The sequence below is a fragment of the Lathyrus oleraceus genome, chromosome 2, assembly GCF_024323335.1.
Source record: "Lathyrus oleraceus cultivar Zhongwan6 chromosome 2, CAAS_Psat_ZW6_1.0, whole genome shotgun sequence".
Taxonomy (NCBI): domain Eukaryota; kingdom Viridiplantae; phylum Streptophyta; class Magnoliopsida; order Fabales; family Fabaceae; genus Lathyrus; species Lathyrus oleraceus.
Genome location: NC_066580.1, coordinates 122,851,920 through 122,865,674, shown reverse-complemented (window position 1 = coordinate 122,865,674; position 13,755 = coordinate 122,851,920).

Below are 13,755 nucleotides of genomic sequence, written 5' to 3'. Positions count from 1 at the left end.
CAAATCCTTCATCACAATTCACCAAAAATCAACCAATCAAAATGGCCTTTTTCAAGTGGCTTGAATTAAAAATGAGGGAGGTGAAAAATGACCTTTCAAAATAATCATTTCCAATGCATTCTATCAATTGATAATGTTCAGAAATTATATTTTGGATGTGCTCAAGGCCCATTTTAGTGCATTCACATGCACCCCATGCATTTTTGAGTGGTTTTAGCAAAATTGGTAAAAACACTTCATTTAAGCCAAATTGGATTACACTTCCACTAACCACACTTAAGGATGTTAAACAGAGTATATATGGATCATTTTCTGGTCTGAAAACCCTAGCCACACTTCAGAAAACAGATCAAAATTTCATTCTCTCTAAAACTCTCATTTGCTTCACTTGAACTTTTTGCTGAAAATCTTCAAAGAGCTCGAGCTTGGGTTGATTGTTTCATCATATGCCATCCTTTTGGAAGCTGTAGCAAGTATCATTTCACAACTGTAAGCAAGAAAAGCACCACTGTTCCATTGAACTTCTTCCATGGCAGCTTTGTGTTGGAGCTGAATCGTGCTAGCTGAGCTTCAAGTCTTGTTTCTATTCATCAATACCAACCTCCATGCGCATCTGTTTTAGCTCAACATAGCCAAACAACCTCATTTCATCACTGCCCTCCAAATCAAGTAAGATTTCGAATCTCTTTATTTTCCAAATCATGCTATGCTTCTTGAAGGTCTTTCCATGCTGATTACATTGAGCTTTAAATCGTGGCAAATGGTTGAGTATTAAGAGAGTTATGTTGAAATGAAATTTGATGTTTAAACTTTACTTTGCTCGATTCTTGTATTTCAGCATGGTTTAGTGAAAATTAATGTTGGATTATTGATGTACATGGTTTGCTGGTTTGAATGGTATGTCGATTTTTGAGTTTCGTTGCATTTTGTTCTTGCTGCAAATTTGGAAATGATGAACAAGATGAACATGATGCACTGTAGCCAAAACCCTAATTTCATGTTTCCAGAATTCACGTGTGGCTGCTGAGTTTTTTTTTGTTTTGCATGTGTTTACTGTTTTATTGGCCATGAACCAATCCGTGCGCGACACCTCCTTAAGTGAAACGCAAAGTTTCACTTAAGGGACCAACATATTACCATAATGCCACTGTCGTGCTTAATATTTATTTAAATCATTTCTTATTTCATTTTTTATTTCATTTTGATTGCCAATCTTCCAAAAATCATAAGTGCTTCAATTTTAATCCAAATTTGATGGGATTTTTTGTGGAATGCTCCTCATGATCCGTAGTTTTTTATGATGATTTTTCCAGATTTTTTGCATGTGTGGATTTTAAAATATGCTAGGGTTTGTTCATGTTGTCCATTTTATGTATGCCTTGCCAAATTGTTTGTGAAATGATGACACTTAATCCAATAAGGCTGAAATTTTTTGTGCTTAAACTAAACATGTTCATGGTGATTTTGGTGTAGAGTTTGTGAATTTATCATTGCTGGTTATTGAGATATGATTTTTTGATTAGGGGTGTGACAATTTGTGTCACACCATTCATGTCCAACTTCATGATTTTATTTTCCATGCTTATTGAACTCAAATTGGTCTGGATTTTTGCATGAACATACTTGTGGATGTTGAGAATACATGTGAATTTTTCTGGAATTATTGATGTCATTTCCTATTTGATTGGAATTTTCTCCCCTGTTTGGTCATTTGTTGACTTCTTGTGATACATGTTTGTATATGATTTGTGAAATGCTAATGCTTAATTGGATGGACTTGAAATTTGACATGTGATTTGTAGACATCTTGATGCTTGTCATGGTTTTAGTCCCATTCATTTATCATGTGTTGTCACTGCTTTATGATTTATTGAAGTTGGTGCATGTTTTGATGCTTTGTATGAGTTTGCTTAAACTTGCTTTGACTTTCTGATTTTCATTGACCTACTTCCTTTGATCCAAATGAGCTGAAATTTGGTATGCTTAGCATGTTATGGATTATGTTTGATCATGATTTATTTGAGAATTTATTGAAATGTTTGTGATTGGATTTGAGTTGAATCATTCTGTTGACTTCTTTGTGGTTCTATATGACATGCTTTGACCTAATTTGTTTGTGAAATGATAATGATGAATGATATGAACATGAAACCACTTGGGTTTGTTTATTAATTGTTTGAACTTGATTTTGGATAGCTTTCACTTGCTGTTTTGGATTTTTTATCCCCTTTTGACCCTAGGCTTGTCCTAGTGGTCTTGTTTCTCATGTTTAAGTTTGCTTTTCAGGTTAAGAAGCAAATGCCTTAAAGAGACTTATGCAAGTTTATTAAGTTTGATTGATTATCATGAAATAACTTGTTTGTTTTGTAGAATGCTTAGCTCATGTGCTTTGAGCTTTGTGCATTGCACATTTGACTGATTGTGTTGATCCTTATCTTATATTGGTTTTGAATTTGAGTTGTATACTGATTTTACTTGATTGATTTCAGGTACCATTAGTTGCTCAGTTCTTTTAAGAACTTGCTTTGCTTTGCTTGATAGCATTTGCATTGAGGTAGAACCCTTTTTCTTCATGTAGTCTGGAAGACCTGGCCTGTTACTTGGCCAGGCAACTGTCTGAAGTCCTCCTTAAGAGGCAATGTCTGTGCTTGTTTACTTTTGTCCCAAGCAAAAAAAGTCCTCATTTGAGGCAATTGGTAGACAAAAGAGATATGTAACCTATCTCCTACTATTCTGTGAGTCACTCACCTTGCTCACACCACATGTGTTGATGCATAGTGAGTAAAAAACCCAAGATCTATCGAGTCTAACTTGTGGAGAGAGTTCCTACTTTCTGAACTCCCACACTTTCTGATATTCAAAGCTCTCCCTGACCAGGGATAAGAGCATGAGGCACACCCCTCATATCCTTTCAACTGCTTCACCTTGGCTCTCAATGTCAAGGTTAAGAGCACCATTAACCCTATTCCAGTTGGCTTCAATGCCTAACCCTTTTGTATGAGCCTTATTGCTTGGTTATAGTGTGTGCCGAATGACTTCATTTGATTGATTTCTTACTTCTTATGCACATGTTTGCTTATATGCTTTATGCATTTATCATCATTAATTGCTCATTAATGCATGATCATTTCATATGTCTTTGTGACATGTCTTTGTTGTTTGCCCATTGAGGACAATTGTAAGACCATTCATTGGCCATTGTTTCCTATGATATGGAAGTGAGTATAAGACCATTTCATTGGCCACTCATCTTCTCTTTGCTTGATGCATTTGTTTTTTGTGTGTGAGAATACAATTGTAAGTCCATGTAATTTGGCATTTGTTTTCCTATGATCATATGTTGGAGGTTAGAGTAAGCCCAGATAGATTGGCATCTGACATCCAAGTGTTGCTTTGTTGTTGGAGATTGGTATAAGCCCAGATAGGTTGGCATCCGGTATCCACTTTTTATTTCTTTGTTGAGGAGATTAGTATAAGTCCATAGAGTGGCCTCTGATATCCAGTTTTGTTTTAGGAGATTGGTGTAGCACCTCAAATTTGCACCTATCATTATACATACCATTCTCATATTAGGTCATAGCATATCATGAATCCATTGCATAGCATTGCATTGTCCTCAGTTGCCTCAAGAGCAAGCAAGCAAGAATTAGGTCAAACTGATCAGGAGATCAGTCAACCAATCAAGCAAAGGTGTTTCTCAAGGATCAAAGCCCTAGGGTTTGTCCACCAATTTCACATGACTTGGAGGTCCATTTGAAGTGTTCAAGTCAAGGGTTGGATGTTCAGAAGCCATCAGTTCATGCACAGTCAGGCAAAAACCCTAGAAAAGTCAAAGTTGGTCAACTGTGGTTGATTTTGTGGATTTGATGGATGGAAATGGTTTGAGAGAGCTTATTCATGTCCTAATAGGCCTCATATGTCATGGCAATCAACCTCATTGAAGAATTTGAAGCCAATCAGGAAATTTCCCAAAATAGAAAGTGGACCTGTAATTTCAACTGCCAAAAATGGAAACTTCTTGATCCTCAACTTGCATCATGATACAAGCTTCAAATGAATTTTTGCCCAACATGAAAGTTGAAGATCTTGTTCTCCCATTTTCAAAAAGTCCAAGAACTCTCAAATCCCATGCATGGTTGTCAAGATATGATCAAATCATTTTCACAAAATCTTGAACTTCAACAAGCCATATCTCATGAACCATAAGGCCAAATTTGGTGGGGTTTTTTCCTACAAACCACATTTTTCCTCCTCTTTCCAAAAATATAAGTTTCATGAACCAAAACCTTGCCAATCAAAATGGCATTTTTTGACTTGTTCCATTTAAAAATCAAGTTTGACTCAAGTTTGACTTTTTGATTTAAGCATCTTTTACACAATTGGCCAATTGGGATTCATTTTAAATGATATTTGCAAGATGTTCCAAGCCCTAAATTGAGCAGCATTCCATCATATCCCCTCCATATACACCTTTGGTTCACAAGTGGAAAATGATGCATTTTGGTTCATTTAAGTAAATCCAAGCTAAGCACTTCATGAGCAGACCAAAAACAGATGATGTAAGTGTTATTTGCAGCTTGCCAAGGCCCATTTTCGTGGCAGACATACACCTCCACTCTCATCTTTTCAAAAGTTAGCAAATTGCAAATGGTTTCACTAAGTTAATTTTTGGTTAGCACATGGATTAGTAGAGTTAAAACAGACAATATAAAGGTCATTTTCTGCCATTTCACAACCCTAATAGCAGCCTTTGCACATCAGAATACATCTCATGCTCTCTTCTTGCATTTTTGCACAATTGCACTTTCTGCTCAAATTCTCAAAAACCTCGAGCATTCCTTGTTTCCATCATCACTTGGCCAGCATTTGAAAGCATTCTAAAGCCTCAAAACCCTGCTGGAAGTTCTATTTCCCGACTGTGTTCTTCAAGGTATCATCCATGGCAGCTCAAGATTAAAGCCAAACCAAGCTACCTCGAGCTAAGCAACTTCATTCATGCAGCACTTGAGGACTTTGTGGTCATCTGTCTCAAGCATTTACAAGCAAAAGGTGGCTGAATCTTCACTGCTCATCATTTTGGTTAGTTTTTCGACTTGCTCTTTTTGCCAAGCTATGCCATGTTTAATGAAGGTCTTTGTATGCTCATTCCAATAAACCTTAAACCATTGAAAATGATTGACTGAGTTAGGAGAAATCTGGCTTTGAATTTCTATGTTCAAACTTGTTTCCTTCGATTTCTCTTTTGTGAGCTTGTTCTAATGATTTTGATTGCTGAATATGTGATGCTTGTTGTTTGAAGATTCAATTGCCATGCTCGATTTTATTTTCTGGGAAATTCGTTCATGATGGATTGTTGATGATGAATACCCTGTTTAAACCCTAGAACCACCTGCCCAGAAAATTCCACAGGATCGTGTTTAGAGTGTTGTTGATTAGATGCTGCATGAACATACTACACCAAGGCCATGCTATTTGTATGATAATGTTGAATTTCGTTTGCATGAGAATGCCCTGCCATTATTAAAACCCTAGGTTGCATGAAACCTGTTGGTCGTTGCCCAGAAATCACAAATGCCATTGGTCTGTATGTTTTGTTTTGCTGCATAGGTACTGTTCCATTGGAAGTGGACCAATCACGTTATTTCATGAGCCTCTCCAAAACGCAGTGTTTAGTTAAATGAAGTGTTAGACGGTGTGGCTAGTGATCGAGAGGGGGGTGAATAGATCACCTCTTTAAAATTTAACGGATTTAACGTTTAATCAGAGTTTTCAAAAACAGCGGAAAAAGCAGTCCCGAATCGACTTCCGTCTATTCTGAACTGCTACTAGAAAGCCGGACACGCAAGTGCAGTTGCTGGATTTTAATGAGAATGACAGAAATAATACACACAGAATATTAACAGATTGAATGCGCTTATCCTCAAATACTATTTCCAATGAACACAATTTAGTTAATCGTTTTGTCAAACAGTTGGTGTGTGAGTGTTTGATGATAAACAGCAATGGTGTATGATTAAAGGTTTTATTATCACTGCTGTCCAGAATTATGATCAATCACCACACACTAACAGAAATTGCAAAACAGTTTTGAAACGTAAAGAAGATTAAGGTAAGAGTACGATACGCAGAGATTTGTTAAGGAAGTTCCCCACGTCGTCCTCGCGTGTGGGTACGTCTCCCTCTCAATTTCAAATGAAATTGAGAACTTTGATTATCAATTATTGCCGAATCCGTTGATACAAGGTTTTGATACAAAGACAGAATTTCTAAACTCCAAGAACCTCTTCTTGTATAAACCTTCACTTGATCTGAGCTCGATCAAGATTTTCCTGCACAAAGTTGCAAACAATTCACCGGTTCCACGACCTGCTTGCGAAATCCCCCGATCTCCAAACGCAACGCTGCGGCTGAATCTGTTCTGCAAATGTGACTCCGAAACCCTCAAGAACACACCAGTTCTTGAAGGACAAACCAGTAGGTTTTTCCTAGAAACCCCCTTCAATCTTCGACTCAGCTAGATCCTCGATCGTTCCACTGCAACCCACAGCTAGATCCTTGATCACACCACTGAATGTTATCTCAATGCTTCTTTGATCCAACGAACAAGAATTGTTATGTGTAGATGTTCTTGAAAGAAAGTGATTGAGAAGATGAAGAAGATGAAGTCTCTTTCAGGTTTCTATGTGCTCACTGACAATTGCTCCAACACTTCTTTGATCTTGTGTTCAATTGTCTTTTTGCTCAATGAATTCGTGTCTGCTACCTGCTATGAAAACCTGTACTTATATGCTGCAAAACAGTTGCTGTTATGACTTAAAACAACTTTGTGTATTGATGCATATCAGTGTGTATCGATGCATACTGTAAGTTGTGTGAATATTTGGTGAAATTAATTACTCATGTATCGATGCATAAATCGTGTGTATCGATGCATGTGATTTTTACACTGATATGTATCGATGCTGAATGCTCATGTATTGATGCACAGGCAGTCTCAAGTAGTCCTGTATCGATGCAGGAATCGTGTGTATCGATACATGGAGTTTTTGACCTTCCATGTATTGATGCATGGCTCGTATGCATCGATGCATACTGAGTAGAAATTGTTTTGTAATTAATCACAGGTTACATGTATCGATGCAAAGGCTCATGTATTGATACATACTGTTATAAAATGCATTTTAATAGTTATTTTAAGGGAATTTTCAATGTAGATTTATATGTATGTTTATGCAACAATAAAGTGGGATGATGGACAAAATAAGAACACAAATATATCATGTAATGCAATGCACAATCAATTTGGATGATGATCACACAATTTGCTATCATTAAAAGTTAATTCAAGTTAAAGAATTCTTTCACAAACTCCCCCTTTTTGATGATGGCAAATTCTTGGCAAGATGTGTGATACTCCCCCTGAGTTTGTGCATATCTGCATTTTTCTCCCCCTTTGTCAACATCAAAAAGAGGAAGAACCATAGTTATCAAGCAGAAAGTGAAGCAGGGCATGGCAAGAATGGATAATAGGCTATCAATCACATAGAAAGAAGCTGCAAGTTAAAGAATCATTCACAAAGAATCATTCAAACAGTAAGGGTAATAACAAAATAGAGGTAAACAGAAATTGAAAAGCATTTTAAGTGTGCGAACAGGTTTAAGAGTTACATAAGCTAAACCATATAATGTGCAACAAAATAAAACATGAGCAATATGAAATGAAATGCAGTGAGATGAAAGAGTGGTTAGTTAATTTGGATTGTTGCCACCACAGGACTCCTCATCATGTCTGTCAGGATCTCGGTAGCTTGGCGGAGGCGGAGGAGGAGGCATTGTGTCTGGATTTTGGCCCATGAAGGAGTATCGCCTAAATCGATTCTGAACTTCAGTGCTTCTAAAGCTGTCCATAATCCCAGGGTTTGCACGGCAATCATCCATAAAGCCGGCCATTTCGTTATAGAAAACCTGATGCCATTTAACCAAGTCTTGGTGCCAGGCGTGTTGATTGTGATACATCCGTGTATGCTCATCATGCCAGTCCCGATGCTCGTTGTGCCATTCAGTTTGTTGGACATGCCAGTACCGTGCTTCTTCATGGCGTTCTTTGTTGACGATTTCCATCTGTTGAAGCATGTGAGTGATGTCCGCATTTGGTGTTGAGGCTGAAGTACCACCGGCGAATGGAGGGGCTGTAGGTTCAGGTACGTAGTTGGTGGGAGACCACCTTCGTGGCACCCACTCACCCCAACCAGTATTGGCCTCAGCTTGAGGCACATCTGTTTCAGGCGCATCCTGCATTTCTTCATCAGGTTGTTCTTCAGCAACATGGATGCGTTCAGAAGGCACGTCAAAGTTGTAAATTCTGGTTTTGGATTTTCTTTCAAAAAAGTAGAAGCATTTGCGGTCTTTGTCCCATCGATATCCCATATGCGATAGAGTGGCAGAATCAAATTCTTGAGCTGCAGATGGAGATAGGAGAGGCACAATAGGTATTGTAACTTTCCAAAACTTTAGAATTTTCATGACTTGAGAGGCATACCCTAGCGCTACAGTTTTGCTGTCTCGCACATAAAATAGACGTTTTACAAAGTAGTTCGCCCAATTTAAGTGAATCTTATTTTGCAGAATGTAGAGAAGATGTATGCTAGGCCTATCCAACCGAGAGTGGCCACTGTTGGTTGGACGCAGAATGTGTGTAATGATCCAGTGTAGAATACGCGAAGTTTGTTTGATCATACCTGACGTGACGTGTTCGTCCTCACTCAACGGTCTATCAATCTTTAGGATAGAAGTTGTAAAGTCCTTCAGGTCAAATTCAGGATCAAAGTGCAGGTCATGCCAGGACTTGAAAGCCATCGACGGAAGCGGCATTTGAAACACCGTTTCCCAATCAGAGGCTTCAAAGGTATATGTTCTGACTTCGATAGAACACCGGAACATATAGCCTGGACCAGTGTGTAAACCAGCATAAAAGGCCCGGATGAAATCCTCATGATAGTCATCTTTTGTAGATAGAAAGGACCCAAGTTTTTGTGCATGTAACAGTTCAACTACTTCATTTAGGTGCAGGTGAACAGCATCTGTTTTATCAAAGATATGAGGTTTCATTACCAACCTGGCCTTGAAGGATTCCTCAAATTCAGCAGCAATGGTAGGATGAAGAATGTCTAAGGCATTTGAAGGAACATCTGGTGGTTGCTGAGACGTACCGGCTGCTTCCTTTCCCTTTCCTTTTCCTTTGGCTCTGGCTGGAATGGTGCGTGGAGGCATGGTGATATGAGATTTAGGGTTTTACCAAGTTTGTGAGAGAGTGAAGATGAGAAGGATTAGGGTTAGCCACTGGTTTTGGGGTTTTTGAGGGCAGATGAGATGAAGTAATGAGATAAGAGATGATATGATTGGTTGATGTGTCGATGCATGAGAGAGAAAAAGAATGCATTTAATTCAGATGACAGCAGTAAGTATCGATGCAGAGAGTTATGCGTCGATGCCAAGTATTTCAAAATTATCATGTGTATCGATACATGCGATGGATGCGTCGATGCCTAGTGTTTTCAATTGCCTTGTGTATCGATACATGCGATAGATGCATCGATGCATACTGAATCAGTTTTTCAAAAAATTTAATTTCAGAGCATATGTATCGATGCAGGCTTCGTATGTGTCGATACATACTGATGCTGAACTGGTTTTTAATGAGTTTTTATGCAGTATGATTATGCAGTTGCACTATGTCATGATAATTTTGCTCAGAAATCAGATTTTTAATGAGCACACATTATAGACAGGAAGTATATTCAAGCAAACTTTACATCAACTAGAGTAAGCATATTTGTTGTAACAAACACAATCACTCATCAATAAGAAAATTGTAGAAAGGTTTGATATTACCTCTGTTGGAGAGATCTTGTGAAGGATAATTGACATCTAAAACAGTGCTTGTCACACACGGTGAGGCATAATATAATTAAGATGTAACATGCTTATGACATCAAATGAGATAGATCTAAGATTCCTAATTCACGACGTATGTTGAAGAAAGGTTCCGTTGCCAATGGTTTAGTGAAAATATCAGCAAGCTGATTTTTGGAGTCAACGTGCTCAAAGACAACGTCTTCTTTTTCAACATGATCGCGAAGGAAATGATGTCTAATCTCTATGTGTTTAGTGCGTGAGTGTAAAACAGGGTTTTTAGTGAGGTTTATGGCACTAGTGTTGTCACATTTGATAGGAATACGTTTGAGTTGAATGTTGAAGTCTTGTAGTTGCTGCTTAAGCCATAAAATCTGAGCGCAACAACTACCGGCTGCAACGTATTCAGCCTCTGCAGTTGACAAAGCCACAGAAACTTGCTTTTTGCTGTGCCAACTGACCAAGGAGTTTGAAAATAGGTGACACGTACCACTTGTACTTTTCCTATCTGATTTGTAGCCAGCAAAATCAGAATCGGAGTACCCTACTAGGCTACAATCACTTCCTTTAGAATACCAAAGCCCATATTTAGATGTTCCATGAAGGTATCTGAATATGCGCTTCACCGCTTTTAGGTGCGATTCTTTAGGATTTGATTGATAGCGTGCACACATGCAAACACTAAACATGATGTCAGGTCTAGAAGCAGAAAGATACAAGAGAGATCCGATCATACCTCTGAATCTTTTGACATCTACACACTTACCGTGCTCATCCTTTTCTAGATTTCCGTTGGTAGGCATTGGAGTGTCGATTGATTTTGAGTCATTCATTCCAAAGCGCTTGAGTAGTTCTCTGCAGTATTTTGTTTGACATACTGCAGTACCTTCATCAAGTTGCTTTATTTGCAGTCCTAGGAAGTAGTTTAGCTCCCCCATTAGACTCATCTCAAATTCACCCTGCATAACCTTAGAAAATTCTTCGACCAAGTGTATGTTAGTTGAACCAAATATGATGTCGTCGACATAAACTTGAACTAAAAGAATGTGCTTCCCTTTGTGTTTAATAAAGAGAGTATTGTCCACTTTACCTCTTGAATATCCATGATCAATTAGGAATTTGCTAAGCCTTTCATACCAAACCCGAGGGGCTTGTTTAAGACCATACAAAGCTCTTTTTAATTTGTAAACATGATCTGGATTTTCAGCATTTTCAAAACCGGGAGGTTGTGAAACATACACTTCTTCATTTATGACACCATTAAGAAAGGCACTCTTTACGTCCATTTGGTAAAGCTTAAAATCCTTAGAACACGCATAGGCGAGCAAAAGACGTATAGCTTCGAGGCGAGCAACTGGAGCATAAGTTTCCTCATAGTCTATGCCCTCCTCTTGGTTATATCCTTGTGCTACTAAGCGTGCCTTGTTCCTAGTAATCACTCCGTTTTCATCAAGTTTGTTTCTAAAAACCCACTTAGTGCCTATGATATGATGATCTCGCGGACGAGGGACAAGTTCCCAAACGTCATTTCTTTTAAATTGATTAAGCTCTTCTTGCATGGCCATTAGCCAAAACTCATCAATCAAGGCCTCTTTGGCATTTTTAGGCTCAACTTGTGAAACAAACGCGAAGTGAGAACAAAAGTTACTTATCTTAGACCGGGTCATTACTCCCTTTGAAATGTCTCCCAAAATGTTGTCGATGGGATGGTCTTTTGAGGATCTCCAAGCTGTTGGAAGATCATTCACTTCAGCTGTCTTTTCTTCCTCAATTTCTTCATGACTTGTATCTTCCTCCTTCTCATGGGCAGCTGTTTTGGACTGATCAATTTCCTCAACAGCTTCCTTGAGTATGTCTTCTGTAGATACACCTGCGTCATCAAAAGAAATACCTTTTCCGACATTTTTCGGATAAGACTCATCAAAAGAAACATGAACCGACTCTTCAATAGTAAGTAAACGCTTATTATACACTCTATATGCTTTACTTGACATTGAGTAACCAAGAAAAATACCTTCATCCGCTTTTGCATCAAACTTCCCAATGTTTTCCTTACCGTTATTCAAAACAAAACATTTACAACCGAATACGTGAAGATGTGACAAGTTTGGTTTTCTTCCTTTCAAAAGTTCATAAGGAGTTTTGTTCAAAATAGGGCGAATTAAAATTCTGTTTAGGACATAACAGGCTGTGCTAACAGCATCAGCCCAAAAGTATTTTGGTAATCCACCCTCATTAAGCATTGTTCTTGCCAACTCCTCTAAAACACGATTTTTACGCTCCACAACGCCATTTTGTTGTGGAGTGCGAGGGGCTGAAAAGTTATGCTCAATGCCATACTTGTCACAAAACTTCTCAAAGTGATAATTTTGAAACTCACCACCATGATCGCTACGAATTGTAACTATTTTGGAATTCATTTTGTTTTGGGACAGATTTGCAAAATTTTTAAAAGCAGAAAAAGTTTCATCTTTGCTATAAAGGAATATAGTCCAAGTGAATCTAGAGTAGTCATCAACTATTACAAAGCCATAGTAGTTTCCACCTAGGCTCTTTGTCCTAGAAGGTCCAAAGAGGTCCATATGGAGAAGCTCAAGGGGTCGTGAGGTTGAAATTACATTTTTAGATTTAAAAGACACCCTTGTTTGCTTTCCCATTTGGCACGCGTCACATAGGTGGTCTTTTGAAAATTTTATTTTTGGTAGACCAACTACTAGATCCTTAGATACAACCTTGTTTAGCAAATCGAAGTTAACATGAGCTAAACGTCTATGCCAAAGCCAAGAATCATCATTCAAGGTGACTAGACATTTAGTGTTTGTTAACGGTACATCAAACAAGTCAAGCATATAGATGTTGTTTACTCTTACACCCTTAAACACAATGTTTTGTTCAGCATGTTCAATTATGCAGCAAGTTTTTGTAAACGAAACTTTATAGCCCATGTCGCATAGTTGACTTATGCTTAACAAGTTGTGTTTAAGTCCCTCAACTAAATGGACATTTGAAATAGTAGTGGTGGAGGGATTACCTACACTACCTTTGCCGAGTATAGCTCCTTTGTTGTTGTCTCCATAAGTAACATATCCCTTTTTCTTCGCCTTGAAGTCTATAAAAAGCGATATGTCACCGGTCATGTGCCTTGAGCAGCCGCTGTCAAGAAACCACCTTCTATCTACGGAGGCAAGGCACTCATCCTACAACATCAAAAGAGAGAAGTTGGTCCCCAATTTTCATTGGGTCCAAGAGGGTAAGTGTTAACATGGTTGCCTTTTGGCTTCCATTGATAAATACCTTTAGGGACTAGAAATCTCCTAAATTTGCATTTTTCAATGGTATGGCCAGCATGACAACAATAATGACATAAACCATGATGATGTGTTTGTTGTTTCTTGTTCATTGAATCCTTTAGAATAAAAGAGTATTTTGCATATGGAGGATTCAATGACTTCTTAAACAACTTGGGGTCAACGGCATAAGTAATTTTAGGTTGTAGCGCTTTCTCTAATTTGGCCTTAAGAGTGTTTACCTCTTTTTGCCAAACATAACAAGCGTCACAATACCTAACTCTACTACATCCGTCAGTGTCAATAGTTTTTGAATTTTCTGCAATACTAGTTTTCAATGCTTCTAAATCAATTTTAGCTTTGTTCACTTTTCCTTCCAAAAAGGAGAAGATATGTTTGTCGGAAGCAAGTCGTTTAAAAGCATCTACAGCTTCGTTATGCAGTTTTTCAAAAGCTATTTTTAATTCCGAAAAAGACATAGAGGAGAAGTTATTGAAGTAAGCTTGTTTTACCTTTTTGTCATTGCTTTTCTTCTTGTGGTAGGACTGAATTTTTG